The 16,014-nt window shown below is 43.0% G+C and overlaps 1 pseudogene; it reads left to right on the top strand.

The window, feature by feature from the left end:
• LOC144806959 (putative DBH-like monooxygenase protein 2) overlaps positions 1 to 15,061 on the top strand; it is a 328,657-nt pseudogene extending 313,596 nt beyond the window's left edge.
• Positions 15,062 to 16,014: the final 953 nt, after the last annotated feature.

Genomic DNA, 16,014 nt, shown 5'->3' with positions numbered 1-16,014 from the left:
GGGTCAACTGCCAAGCGATATCTCGGACTGCTAATCATTTGGTGGGTTCTTAAAATGTCAGGGTGCATGAGCTAAGCAGGCACCATCTGGTGGGGCAAACAGGACATTTGCACCAGAAAGGGTTGCAAAACATCTCTTTGGTGAGTGGTGCATGCCTTGAATAGATTATTATACTACTGCAGAGAACACACATGGAGCGATTACGATGTTGTTCGGAAAGCATCTTACCACTATTCTGAAGCTTTCTGCCTGCAGTCGGAGGCTTTCTGACCTACACAGTCAGTTTGTGGTCCGACTGTCCGATTACGATGTCGGCAGTCAGAATGTAAACCAGTCGGCTATTCCGACGTGGTTCTGAACGTCTCTCGGAGTCTTCCAGCCAGTCTGAACTGCACCATAATCGCCAATGGATGGCGTTTCTGCAGTTGTGATTAGAATGTCGGTTTCCCACAGCCGGTCCATGTCGGCCTTTTGGACATGGAAAGGCTGTCAGAGAGTGACTTTGGGGGCCTCTAGCAGGGCCCACTTCACCCTGCAGACTATGGTTGGCGGTCGAGGGGGTACCTAGGGTATCCCCCTGTAAACCCCTGCACTGTGTGGTAGGCGCAATGGGGTGCCTGCCACAGGAAGCAGGGTTTCACACGCCCCTTTTCTCAATAGGAGCCTGGATTAAGGCTGGTTTCTGGCTGTGACACTATCTCCCATAGCGAACAGGGGTATCCAACTGAACAGTGTTAAGTCGCATTGTAAACAGGCAGTCAGAACCGCCGACCTAAGATGGTATCAGTCGTAGGCAACTCCAACTAACATGGCAATGAGCCCCACAGTGTCATGCTTCCTGCACACTAGTGTTAGAACTTCAAGGCTCCCTGGGATAAACATTTAATCTGCTTGCTTTTCCACTGCTGCTGCTTCTTTCCCGATATCTGAAGGTCAGGATGGACTGAGCTCACATCATTCTTGCTGCCCTGTTTTAAGCCAGGAGGATGGTGCTCCAACCTACTGAACCTGAGAGCTTCACCTCCGCTCTAGTGTATTGTAGTTCCTATATTCCCAATAGGCTCTGCGCATTGGAATAATATATCCTGTAGATTTGAAATAGGACTTATGTTGACTAGGTGTCTATTGAATATATTAGACTTAATTTTGAGTGCCAGCAAGCTCAGAGGTCACTAGAAACTTTCTTGAATAACAAGAAGGGATTCGATACTGACAACCGCATAAAGATGACAACTTTGTTTCCCCAAGAATAAAACTGATCTTCAGAGTCGTGGAAACAATAGATAGATAGTTTACTCAGTCAATCGTGCATGCTTCGCTTCATCAGAGGTGCAGAGAAATAGAGAGACGGGCGTTTTCAATAAAAGGGTTTATTGAACAGACTTCCTTCTCATGCAAGAAAGTGAACTGCTACAATCGTAATACTGGTTGCAAAGTATAATGCGTACAGTAAGAAGAGTATTATGAAATAATACTGTAAAAGCATTGTATGGTTTCTAAACCATAGATAAATACATACATAGACAACAAAGGCTAAAAAGTACTCAACTGGTGCTTCTAAAATACGCCTACCCCAATATACCTAACCTAAGTCTAGTACGAGGGAAGAAATAAGTGAGGTGGAGCATAGGTTTAGGTTTTTTTGCCAAGAATCTAACCAAGATTTCTGTTAGGGTCTAATCAGCTCCATACCTTGGTTTTAGAATGAGGGAGGTCTGGTATCTCTGTCTCGTACTTGATTTCCCAACACCCCACGAGGGGAGCTTGGAAATACTGGATTCTCGCCAAGAGAAATGTAGCCTCTCTGTTAGTGTGTCAGCTGGAGGGTTGGCTTCCTTCGGCGCTTGCTTTAGCGAGCTGCATCTGGCAAGTAGATAGTCGAGCTGCTCCAAACCACTGTGTGTTTGCTAGGGCAAGTGTATGCATATTTATAACTGGAAGGGTCCTAGTTTGACGTAAAATCGAACATAATAACGTCACCAAAGAACCCCAAGGGAATGGTAGTTCTTTGAAAACTCCATGAATTCTTGGACAAATTAATTTTCAAGCAAGGGGATGTCCCTGACTGCTGAAGCCGAGTTTTCCAAGAAATCTTTTTGGCTTTTTGGAAAAAGTGGAAGTAGCCATGCCTGTATGTAGACTGCATGGGTTATGTCTAAATATGGTTATGATTTCTATGCCTATATAAGGGCAATGTGAATTGTACCTATATAAGGGCATGAATCAGTAAATTTCGCTTGAATCCTAAAATGCTACACAACACTAGCTACCTCCTTAGGAGGGTATCCTGTCTCAGCAGTAAATCAGTGATCTACACTCAGACCTCCACAACCTACATTCCCTTAAAAGGAACCAATTTAGTAGTTTTGATTTGCCCTCAGAAGAAGTAGACATTATTTGGAGGCTTAGAACCCATGTACTAAAATCAATGTATTCTTGTATCTGAACATATAAACGTGTACTGTTTAGTCTAATGTGAGTACCATCAGCCTGACCCACTTCAGGCCAAGTTATCTGAAGTGTTATTTGTTTTGTTTCAAGCCCACAAGACTTTGCTGTGATCTTGGTAAATGTTATTTGTGGACCCTTTAGTCCTTTTTTCATTTGTCGGTCCGAGCTTTGTTGTGGAAGTCATCTGTTGTGATGTGGTTCCTGAAGGGTTTCTCTTATATGCTTACTTATATGCTTACTCCTGCTACAGTGGGATATTAACACTTGCTTGATATGCACTCCTATGGATCTTATGCAGAGCTGTTGTCTGATGTTGCTGTGAATTATGAATGATTTCCTTATTACAAGTACTTCAGTGTTCCATGTCAGTGAGCTATAGGTGATGTCAGTACACCAACCATATATCACTTTCTTCCGTGGCAACTTGGTGCTTAGCTTCTGTTCTGCCAACAGTAGTGTGGGCTTTCAACATTGGGGAGTCTACTCAATTTACAAGTTCTTTATATATGACTCATTGCATCCCTTCTGAAGGCAGTGCAGAACCTCCGTGCAGTCTGAGAATACCACCTACCAGAATGTGGGAGGAGTTGCTGAAAACGTTTCTGATGCAGTGTGTCGCAAGCTAAGGACTGTCTGGTTAGATAGAGTATCCACCAGGTGGATACTAAGACAACTAGCTTGTTGTTCAGTCCAATCCAGCTATCTCTTAATTGATCAACATAAAGTGTCATCCATGTCTACTGAAATAAATTTACAATTGATCTCTTTTACATTTTTCTAATAGACAAAGGCCCTGCACAACATACTTAGACATGTCTACAGAACTGGTAGAGATGCATGTTCCTTTAAAGAAGCTGCTGCCATTGCAGCTCCTCTGAGGGTGCTGAAAGTTTTTTGAATGGATGCGATGTTTCATACTTCTGTTCTGCTAATTTTTTTGTTTTACAAAAACAAACTCCCAAAGAGGGACCTGTTTTGAAAAACAACATAATGATGACTCTGACAGCTCTAAATGTATGGCCGGTGTTTTTCTTTTTTGTCTGTTTGTGACTGCCGGGAAAAGTTCTGTCTGCTCTAAATAGGGTGGGCAGTCCGATACAGGTCCACAATGTAAGGTTTAAACAGAGACACCAACTCTTCCAACGGCAATAATCTGAAAATCCTTCTAACTCTAAATAGAGTGATTGGACAATCAGATTTGCGGACACAGTACTCATTTGTGGTGATGTGCCCTGTCTGCCAAACTCTAAACGGGGCCTGTAGTATCCTATAAGTGAAATATCCCACTTGCTTGGTCTTAATGACGTTGACGCTAGAGAGTACACAGTGCTGCTTGTTTTTAAAGGTCTTAAAGAAATATTTAAGCAATTAGTGGCCCAACCAGTTTTTGCTACTATGACAGCATTAAACAATTGCTGAATCATTAACAGGACTTTTACTGAAATACATGAGCAGGTGAGGCAGTGGATGTGCTTAAAAAGATTGAACAAAGAAGTAAACATGTAAGACTTACATGTAAGTAATTAAACCACTTGCAAGACAGTTAAAATGATGAACAAACCAATGGTTAAAATAGTGCTGCAGATCCAAAGGGCATGAATTGCAAAACAGCACTTCCAGGCTGTTTGCCACATTAAAAATCACCAATGTTAGCGGAAATTATATCATTGAACACCAGTGACATCACAGGCTTGGCAATTTGTGCTTCCTGTAGCCTCTTATCAGCCTCATCAGGCTTAGCACAAGGTTGAGCCATGATTAGAGTTCTGCTTCTGCCTTTGTGACCCCTTAGACTAAGGCCTATGAGGGCAGCGTCTGAGGTATGAAAGAGCACATCAGATATATAAGGTGCTGCCTCTTCCCACCTCTCAGTGATGTCCATGTAGTGAGAGAAGTTTCAAAGGGGGTGGTCCACCTTTGATGTGTGCTGTTAGCCTTAGAAAAAGGAGACACCACCAAATGCTAAAGGACTGCGGGACACAGAGCCCCCATTTGGGGACTTTGATTGAAAGCTCCTGGTTGTTCTTTTCAACTGCATTTGGGTATTCCTAATAAAACTTATATAGAAAACCTCCTGTCCTTTTTTAACTAATCGGTCTTTTCTTTTGCAGGTATCCCAATGCTTTGAACTCCATTCCCTGGACCACTGACAATATTGCACTGGTGCAAAAGCAAACAAAGGAAACACTTCAGTATATCGAAGTGTTTAATTCTAATGTAAGCTGCTTTCTATTTCCATATGAAGAATTTGAAAAAATACATTTGTGCATGAAGTGATATTAAACTGTTTGAGCCATTATATGTTCAATTCTTTATAAATGGTTTCAATCCCTGAACTCAGGAATTAATGGAGTGAGCCTGTTATAATCAATGCTCTTGTGTAGTCTGTTAATTGCAGTCACTACAATTCGAATATAGTGAATAGTGAATTGAGAAATGTTGGTGCTTGACAGGGTAGCAATCAAATGCTGTTTGTCGCAGTGTTCATTTGAAGAAATTTGACAAACTGTTTCATCTGTACCAGTACTCCTGTGCTTCGTCCGGGTGGACCAGGCCCCAGGGGTTAGTTTCAATATGTAGGAGGGGTGCACGGGCCCCCTCCTAGAAAGCCTAAAGCCCCGGGTACTGCCCCAAGGGAATCTTTTTTTATTCATGTGGGGGTTGCTCTTGCTGCAGTCCACAAACCCTGGGGACCGCCACCTCCCCTGGGCTAATGTTTTAATAATTTGGAGGCGTCTGGGGGCCCGCTGCAGCTCTGGGGACCGCCACTGATCTAGGGCTAAACATAATAGAAGTGTGAGGGGCAAGACTGCCCCCAGAGCCCTAATGACCGCCACCTCTCTGGGGCTAGATATCATAATAATGCAGGGAGGCTCTTCCCCTCCCCCGCAGCCATGGGTCTACCACCTACTCGGGCTAAAGCTAAAACAAATAAAGGAGGGGCTGTGCGGGCCAGCCTCCTAGAGTCCTATCTGGACTTGGGGAAGGGCTGGCTCTAGCAATGTCCCAAGGTGTCCAGCCCAGGGATATTGCATTTTCCTAGTGCTTGGTGGGAGAACCGATCCTGCCAACCCATAGCAAACTCTCTGCTTTCGGACACCTGGTGCAACACCTTGGCAAAACACTTCAGAGATAAAATTATGGCCATTCAAGAATCTTTCCTGGATAATCCTATGCCGACCCCGACTGCTCCACTGGGCGGTTCGGAGAGGGTTTTGGTCCATTCTTTTTCGGCCTTTACCCCCATTGACCCTCTGGCCTCCCACCGTATTCTAGGAGCATTGAAATCGGGGTCCCCTCAGGATCCTTGTCTGGCTAGGTTGCTGGCCGAGCAGTCCGATGTGATTAATCCAGAATGTAACCTTCTGGTTAATCAGTCGCTCCGCGATGCCTATGTTCCGTCTTCCTGGAAGCAGGCGCTCATATTGCCCCTCCTCAAGAAGCCTACCCTGGATCCATCTGTCCCCGCCAACTACCGGCCTATTTCGCTTCTGCCCAGCCTGGCGAAGGTTTGTGAAAAAGCAGTTACCTCTCAGCTTTCCAACTTTGTTGAGAAGGAGGGTTTATTGCACCCGGTACAATTAGGGTTCCGTCCTTCTTATAGCACAGAGTCAGCCTTACTTGAGGTTGCGGAAGCTATATGGGACTGCTTGAATGCCGACGAGAGAGCAGCCTTGGTGATGCTTGATCTCTCGGCGGCATTCGATACGGTGCCCCACTCTCTTCTGCTTGACCGTCTCACTGCTATTGGCATCACTGGCTCTGCCTGCAGCTGGCTCAGATCCTTTCTGGAGGACAGGTCTCAGCAAGTCTGGCAGCCCCCTTGCTCTTCGGCACCTATGTCCCTTTCCATCGGCGTCCCACAAGGCTCCTCACTTAGCCCCCTATTGTTCAACATCTAAGTGACTCCCTTGGTTTATCTGGCGGAGTCATTGGGGGCTAAGGTGATGGCCTATGCGGACGACACACAGCTGTTGTTCTCCTGGAAGCATGGTGAGGACTCAGTCAGCTCGGCGCAGCACTGTTTGGCAGCGGTGTTTCGCTGGCTGGCTAATGCACAGCTAAAGTTCAACGAAGAAAAATCAGAGGTTCTCCTGTTTGGCACGTTCCCGGTGGACTTCAGAGCCAGGTTGTGGCCGCCCGCCCCCTCTATCAAACAAGGGCCTCATAAAAAAATCTGGGGGTCTGGTTTGAGGAAAATCTAAACTTTGCCGCACATGTGAAAACGCTTATAGGGACATGCTTTGGTACGCTAAAAATTCTGAGGAAATTCCTTCCCCTCTTGCCAGCCCGTGCTAAAGAGACGGTGGTCCGTGCGCTGATCCTCTCTCGCCTGGACTATGCTAATGCTCTCCTGGTGGGATGCCCTGGCTATCTGACCAGGAAGCTGCAGGTAGTCCAGAATGTGGCTGCGAGACTCCTCCTGGGACTTTCCACCAGGCAGAGTGTGCGGGTTCATCTTCGTCATCTGCACTGGCTCCCAGTTGAGTCGCGTCTTAAATTCAAAATGCTGTCCATTGTCCAACGAGCAGTGTATGGACTGGGCCCGCTCTATCTGCAGAAGCATTTTGCCTTTTATAGACCCCCTAGGCAATTGGGGTCCGCTGACCAACTCCTGAAACAGAACCCTTGGTTCTGTCGACAAAGGCTGGGTGGCTGCTCTTTCACCCGTAAAGTGGGTCTTGCTTGGAATGAGCTCCCTATGGCCCTTAGGAAGGTATCGGACCTGCTTGTTTTTAAGAAGAAGTTCAAAACTTTGCTTTTCTGAGGGCTCTTTCTTTCTGTCTCTCCTTGGATTGTTATGTGTCTGTTTCCTCGAATAGTCATGTGGGGGGCTTTCTTGGGATTCAGCGCCAGGATACTTTGAGTAACCGTGCGCTTTATAAATATAGTATAACATAACATAACATAACAAGCGAGAGGAAAAGTGTTCTTGGTTGGTGAAAGCAGAGCACGTGTCTTTCCCTGCCTGCTGTGAAGCGAGGAGGGAAACATACACATTGCTTTGGGATCCAGAGAGCTGCATGTCAGCAGCTCCTTAGATCTGAAAGCAATTCCAGCACCTGAACGTGGTGTGGACCTGGAAAGGAGTGTTAGGGCCTTGAGGCTCCCCCCACTGTCCCCAACACTGGCAGTGGGTTCCCTGGGTTGCCACCAGGGCACCCATACTACAGGCCGGTGCATGGGAGCAGGGGTCCCCAATTCTGAATTCAGCCCAGGATTAAGTACGGGCAGTCCCCTTCGTTTAGTTTAAAAATAATTTGAAAAAAAGTGCCAGGTCTCAGTGGATGGGGTCTCCGGGGCCCCTCTCCCTTCTTAAAAGAAAATCAAAAAAAGGTTCAGGCCCCATGGGGGCAGTTCTACTTACATGGTCCTGCATTACCAAGAGTAGGCATTACAGAATCAAAGCATCACAAGAGAACCACAAGTATATCTGTTCACCTATGAAGATCCACAATTTTAAAACAGCCAACATCACCAAGTACCTATGTGTAGGGCTTTGAAAGTCAAAGATGAAAAAAACCTTTTGGTTCTGAAAGATTCCATAGAATAGAAATGTAAGTTCATGGGTGTGAGTATGTAATTCATGATGTAGAATGTTCACTTAATGATTACATACTGAGGTATAAAGACATGTAATACCAAACACCATCGGTGGCGTGATCATTAGCATGTACTTGAGCTGGGGAGGATGCTGCAACTGGGGACAAGATACGGGATTACGTAAACCCCATGACCCGAAGAACTGAGAGTGCTCTCCCATAGATTTTGCCATGGCCCAGCAAACTGCTTGTATGTGCCACATGTGCCTCAGTTGAAGTGAAAGCTGACCGTTGGCGTATCTGGAGTCAAAGCGCCACTCCAGCCAGTGAAAGGACTGTAAAGAAAGTGAAGGCGTTACAGAAAGTTTCCTTCTCATTGGCTAGAAATTTGCTGGTAAATGTTGAGACAAGAGATAATGCGCCACAGCATAACAAAGATATATTATTCATACATCACAATGCTAAAGGCAGCTACAACCAGGAACAGAGTAAGTAGAAAACATTTCTAACACAAAGAAACACTAAAGGCAGTAGAAACCAGGTACAATGCAAAGAGTTGAGAAGGGTGAATCACCTTTGCAGGAAACAAAGCCTCTTCTCATCACCAAAGAAAAAGACAGCAACTTACAACCAGAGAGCAGGCGTGATGATCCAAATGCAGCGGATACTGGATGAAGGTGCCAGCCCAGGTGGGCAGCTGAGACTGCCCCAGCAGGCTATGCTCCTGGCAGCATAAAGTTACACCGGTTATGATGCTGCAGCATTCTTGAAACACCTGCCTCCCTTTAATTCCACTAAAAATCAGAATATTGGTGACAGACGGACTGCCTGGATCAAAATATTTGATGATTTCATTGATACAACGGAAGAAGCAAATGAAAAAAAGATCATTAAATATCTAAAGACTTTAGCGGGTGCAGGAGTAAAAGAAGTGATAACGAAAATATCACACAGTGGTTAAGTTATATACCGTCAAATCAAAGAGGATCAATCCAATGCTAAATGTAGACTACAAAAAATAATTTCTCAGTCACGAAAGGGAGAAATACAGTGAAGCAATAGATGAATTTGTAGAAAGGCTTGATTCACTCATCAAGCAAGGCAAGTCCAATGAGTTACCCGCTTAACAGACAAGAGAAGCGTCTCCTCTTTGCACTATCCGATTTGTGAAATGCCCCCTGATGAAGGGCTTTTGTCCCGAAATGCATAGGGTCACAATCAGTACAATCGGATAATTTGAATTTCAAATTGACTACATGTTTCTTCAATGAAGTCGTTGCCATGAAGTTTCTATGATTCAATATGTAACTTTCTAAATAAATACATCAGTAACGGAGTACTGACGATTATTGTACTTTCACTTACGACTTCGTTTACATTCACAAAACTTTCATTGAAGGAGAATTCATCTCCATTCGGAGTGCCATTGGAAGTAGTGCAGGTGGCTCCTGCACTCCCCCAGTTCTTTTGTGGAAATTTGGAGCCCCCACCGGCCAGGAGGGACTCTTTCCTCGGCACCCTAAGACATGATTAAAATCGCATTTAAGCTCACACAGTTGAACTTTTACAGAGGGTGTGCCGCCATCCCATTCCCATTGCTTATTGAATGATGAAGAGGCCATGCCCCAGAGTAATAGATGGTTGTCTCTCAGATTCTTTCAGACGAAGAATACTGTAAGAGATATTCATTTCTGAGCAAGTACTTATGACTGAGAGAGCAGCCGAAGGAGCTGACAGGTAAGCTGCTAGAATGGAGACCATGTTGGCCCACAATGAGTCAGTGCCAAGTGTGAAAAGCAAGTTGAAACATAAGGTAGATGGCCATAGTAATGTCTCCAAAGAAGAAGAAGTTGTGTTTCCAATGTGGATGTTCTTTTCCACATGACGGCAAATGTCCCGCTACTGGATAGATCTGCAAAGGCTGCAGGAAAGTGAACCATTTTGTAACGGTCTGCAAAGGAAAGATCAAATGTGTCACAGTGAGAAAGAAAAATGAATGCAAGAAAGTTCAACCATGCCCAGAAGAACATGAGGCATCCTCAGTTGAGGCAAGTAGAAACTGAATGGCGTTGAGTGTTGTCCAATTCCTCATCTGAAAGTTTGTCACTGTCATTGTCAAGCGACAGTGAGGAAGTTGGCTGCACAATGTCAGTCAACTACTGAACCATGTGTACATGTAGGCTTAGCTTTTAGCAAGAAAGAATAGCAGTGGAAATGAGATCAACAAGTGGATACAGAATTCATTTGGACACTGTCGGTGGCGTGATCATATATCACGAATAGGTGCTGCATACTGTTTATCGTAGACCGTAGTGCACCGATGAACATTATGCCAACTAAAAAGTACAATCATCTGTCTCCAGTGCCCTGTTTTGCCCCGTTTAACCCCTTCATAAACCAAAATGTATACATGGACTGCTTTGAAGCCACTGCAAAGGCAAGGTTCATTTATAGCAACTGTGAAGCATAAAAATACGTACACGCGACAATTCATGTCCTGCATGGTACTTCACTGAGTATATGTTTACTCAGTTTTATCACTGCTGCTGACATGGGGCTGATTTCTTCAAACTATTAAATCAATGCCTATCATGAGATAGTGAATCAGTTTCCATCTTTGTTCCAGGGAGTGAGAAGACTTAAGACAATGAAAGTGCAGCTTCACAAAAATGAGGACATCCGTGCCGCTGCTCAGCAACGTAGTTGAATTGCACTTCATTTACAAACAGCTATTTAAAAAGAAATTTGAGGCATTATTTAAAAATGACATCATTGATCAAACCAGCTGTCCTACATAATGGGTGTCCGGTGAAGGATTGTGGAGGAGTTGTGTGCATCTGGTTTGATATGCGCCAAGTGAGCAAGGTGATTGAAAGAGAATTACATCCAGGCCTGCACTTTGTGGACATGATTATGCAGCTGAGGTCTTTTCCCAACTCGATTTGAACAAAGGGTATTACCAACTTGAACAGGAAGAAAATTGAAGGTACATTACTACCTTTTCGACTCATGTTGGCTTGTTTAGATATAAATGTCAAATTGTTTGCTATACTTCCTTACACCAAATCGAATGGGCAGCTATACACTGTTTTTACAAGATAAATTGCATTCCTTTCCTTTCAGCCGGAGTAGCGCATAATTTGCAGATGAGCACCAATGCAGGCACCCTTGCATCATTGTGTGTTGCTGACATGATTGTTTTTGTGCATGAAGGGGCCCCTTCCTGCACAAAGACAATCAGGGTAGGCATTTTCCTCATTCGATGGGGTATATTTACATGGAACTGATGCAGCGCCCCTCCACAAGCCAGTTTGCTGTGCCGTGGTGTGTCAATAAGGAAAGTGCAGGGTGTATCATATTTATAGCAATACAACACAACCCTTACTTCACACGAGGGGAGGTGTAGGCTTTTGACGCATTCACAGGTTTACAAGTCCTTGTAAATCTAAGAATATGTCAAAATCCAATCGGTGTTACTTGTTAACACCACTGAAATGCCTCTATGATGTGGAGAAAGTCAAAACAGTGACTTGCACTGCTATGCCTTACTCCATAACTACGAGGCCATGAAAAGCCATGTAAAGTGGCTTTGCATGGCCTTGTAGACATGGGTCAGCACTCTGCACTGCTGCTGCATCAAAAAAGTGATGCAGCGGCTACTCAGCCTTCTTGTGAATATACCCCTACATTTCGGGATGTCCTCAGCTGCAGTACTCTTTCAGGATGTCATTTGTCGCATAATACAGCCAGTCACAAATGCTTTCAATTACAGTGATGACATACTAGTTTTTGGCACCACACGAAAGGAGCATGAAAAACATCTTACACACATGTGTTGTGTACTTGCAGATGCAGGTCTCACATTAAATGCAGAAAAATGTGAGTTTTATAAAAACAAAACTACAAGTTCTTAGTTCATACCTACTTTTCCCCCAGAAGATCTACTCATGCTGCGATCCTTCCTTGGAATGGCCAGTTACTGCTCAAGGTATATACGTGATTTTGCGACTGTGCCCCATTGAGAGACTTAGCGAAACAAAATGTAACATTTTGATGGTTGCATGATTGTGAACAAAGCTTCAAGAAAATTAAACATGCAATTAAGAATGCCACTGTAAAGGCATGCTTTGATCTGAAGCTGTAGACGGAGATTGGGTTAATGCAATCCCAGTGGGGTTGGGTGCCATCCTACCCTAGCACATAGGACATCCCAATGCCCGAAGGTACATTGTGGATTATGCTAATCAGAGTTGGTCATACACATGCCTATTCACAACCTGAAATAGAAAGTCTCACTGTGGTGTGGGCTTGTGAACATTTTCATGTGTTCCTGTGTGGAATGCATTTCACCAATTACCAAGCATTGTTCACCATTTTCACCAATCATGAAGCCAAGATGCCCATGTAATTGAGAGGTGAGGGTTACAACTACATGCGTATGATTATATGAATATGTATCATCAGAGAAAGGTCAAAACCCTCTTGACTATTTCTCACATGTACCAATAACATATCATGGCAATACTTAACAACAGACGACAATAAACATTGTAAAGCGCATTTATCGCTTTAATATTTATTGCCATCTATCACTGGAATTTATCGTCATGCTTGCGCTGTATTTACAAAGCATAGTGCAATGGCGATATAAATTCCAGCGATAGCGGGGTGATCACCGTTTTGCAGGGAACATTGCTGGTTTTCCAGTGAAGTTCCCTGCAAAACGTCGATATGCTTGTTGATACAACCATGTGGTTGTAACACAAGAATCCACCCCCTATATTAGGTATGGGATAGTCATGATTTTAGCATACGTTAGTTATGGGCGAAAACAGCGATTTTTGCCCAAAACTAACGTCTGATAAATACGTGGGCCACCTTGTAAATATTGCGATGTGCACATCAGCGATGTTTACAAGGTTGTACTGCCCAGTGATGCCCACTTTGCATCTCATTAGAAATGCAAAGGGAGACGTTGGAAAAAAGGGTGCTAACATGCACTAATGCATGTTAGCCCCCTCTTGTAAATAGGGCGATATTTTTATCTCAGCTTTTTTGGCTTTAAAAGCGAAAAAATCAGAGATATGGCCCTTGTAAATATGCCCTTAGCTTCTTATTTATATTTGTATCACAACAATAAATATGATATATTATATAATCGTATCAGGTTGATTAATACAATATAAAGAATACATGGATTAATGAAAACAACATCACCAAGACACAGAGAGTATTGTCTTATCTGATCTTACACATTCAGACTTACCACAAACAATTAACACATTCTAAAAACAACACAGAGAACAGATAACTTTATGAAGACCATCCTAGTACAATATTTAAAGCTCAACCCAGGATCATTTTTCTCTTTGATGTTCTAGAATTGTCAACTGAGAATGTTTCTTCTTAACGAGCTCTCTGGGACCTAATGCGGTTCTCTCATCTTGATGAATGAGTTCAAAATGAATTAAAGGCCTGTCATTTGTGCAAATGCATGGGATAAGATTGCAATTGATTTCTTTGAAGCCCTTGACAATGGACATCATCTACTAGTCACTGTGGATAAATACTCCTATTTTCCTCTTGAGGCAGATCTGTCATCATCTACTCATGGAAGAGTAATTGAGAGATTAGAAAGCATTTTTGCAAAATGGGATGTTCCTTTGATTTTGAAATCTAACAATGGCACACCTTTCAATAGTCAAAAGTTTAAAGATTTTCTCACTCATTTGAATGTCAATCATTAGAAAAGTACACCTCTCTGCCCACAGGCAAATGGTGTTGTCACCTTAATGTTTGGGAGAAATATAAGAACCAAAGTGCCACAATGGGCAACTGAAAGATCTATTGACATTGATAAACTTCACACTACTGATTCATCTCACAAACAGAAAATGAAGACCTATGCTGATAGACAACGCTGTGCTCGGGGCAGTGTTTGGAAGTGTAATGCTCCTTTTAATGCTACCCCACTGAGAATTTGTGCCCAGTAAAGGACACATGGTGACTGCTCACCATCCTGAAAAGTCCATTATGTGAGATTATTTGCATTTCATGTATCTGCCCAGTGACTATACCAGTATTTTTATAACCAGTGCCAGTCATGGGCAGATCTCCTGTATCCCTGCAGCCGTACATGACAAGATCTGGGAAAATGATTTGAGCACCTGAACAACTTATTGAATAGTTGTCATCTATGTATATATTGCTTACACTTTTTATTTAACAAAGGGGAAGATGCAGCGCATTGTGAGTTAGAGAAGATGGGACCATTTTGGTTGCTGATCGACTCCATAGAACAGTGACATAAGTGTGTGAGTGTAGGGATAGAAATCATGATGTAGAATTTTCAATTATGGATACATGCTGAGGAATGAAGACATGTAATGCAAAGTTCTGTGTGTGTCATGATCATTTGCATGCACTGGCTCTGGGGATGGTGCTACATTATGCGCTAGACTGTACATTTACGTGTCCCTCTCTGCGAGGAATTTGTAAAATGCAAGACCATCTTTATGCCACTGTTAATGCTCAATGGCTGATGTATGTGCTCTGTGATAACTAATCCTCTCTTCTTTGTTCTCTGCTTTCAGCAAAGCTTCATTGATGACTTTGGCTATGTTCGCAACATCTCTGACCCACCAAACACATCCTGTAGTGTTTGAGAGTCAACAAGTTGTGCTCCATCTCCATCTACTCCAATCAAGCTCCCTTTCACGTTTCCGACTGACACTGGCCACAGCTCATTTACAGGGGTTCTTCATCTCATTGTATTTCTCCTTTCAGCTTTCACTGTGATCATTAAATTCTTAGATTCCTAAAGGTTAAACATATTCCTGCACTGTTCACTGGAAAAAGTTAAATGTCTTTCAGAATTACAGTTACTCCTATGTATGAAATGTTATATCTATACAGTACTGTATGGATATAAACCTACTCTGAACCTTTCCTCTCTTTGTTAGCATTCTCTCTAATGTCCTAGTAGCTGAAAAATGTTGAGCGTAAACCAAGCAGCAGAAGATATGCACTTCAATTTTTACTGATAGACCAGGCAGAGAAGAAGAGAAAGGGGGCGATATGTACTAAGCATTTTAACAGTCACAAATATTCCAATTCAGCATTTGCAACAGTTAACATTCAATTTCCTAAGTGCTAATGCCACTGAGAGACCTTCTAATATTATAATATGCTTAGCTTCTAGCAAGGGAGGGTGGTATACATGGTTCCTTAGTTCCTGGTCCCACCATAATTATAATATGATTTCTCCATTTGTGTTTTATGGAATTGTAACAATGCTGATTGTATTATTTCTAAACATATGCCTTCTTATGTTAGCTAAAATACTGCATCTTAGAGCACTTTGTTAAAATAAACATTTTAAACTTTTCCCTGTCTTTATTTCCTCACATTATGGACTGACATGAAAATAATAATGAAAGTGTTCTTGATTCCCACCATTCCTGAATAACCTTAGTCGCATGTTCACGGTTATCTAATCATTGGTAACTTTGCTATAGGACAAAGAGCTAATGAGACACTGATGCGAGTCGGTTAGGGGTTCTAGGTACTGAGGTGAGTTTTTGGTCCACCACAATTCACTGAGGTCCTGGGTCTCTGTGCACAGTTATGTGTCTGAGCAGAATCCCTGCAAAACCACCAGGTAGTTCTGTGTGAGAAATCCAGGAATTTGTCCTTGTGTGTGAATCCAGAAGGTATGTTTCATTTTAAATGAATGCCATTCAGACTTGCATCTACTGCATCAGTCTTCCAAAGGCTTATGAAGCAAATATTCAAGGATTGTGAGGGGATCCAGTACTTTCAGGGCAACATTTTGATTTTTGGCCAAAAAATTCATCAGCAAAATGGTCGTTTGGACAGTGTTTTGAATTTATTGCAGGAGAGGGTTGTAACTTTGAGGAAGGACAAGTGTAAATTTGAACAGCCTGGACTAGACTATTTAGGTAATTATATAGCTAAAGAGTACAGCAATCCCAAAATGAAGCTGCGTAAAGCTATACAG

The sequence above is a fragment of the Lissotriton helveticus genome, unplaced genomic scaffold, assembly GCF_964261635.1.
Source record: "Lissotriton helveticus unplaced genomic scaffold, aLisHel1.1 SCAFFOLD_513, whole genome shotgun sequence".
In the NCBI taxonomy this organism is placed as follows: domain Eukaryota; kingdom Metazoa; phylum Chordata; class Amphibia; order Caudata; family Salamandridae; genus Lissotriton; species Lissotriton helveticus.
The sequence above is the reverse complement of the archived record's forward strand: the minus strand, read 5'-3'. Positions and strand labels throughout refer to the sequence as shown.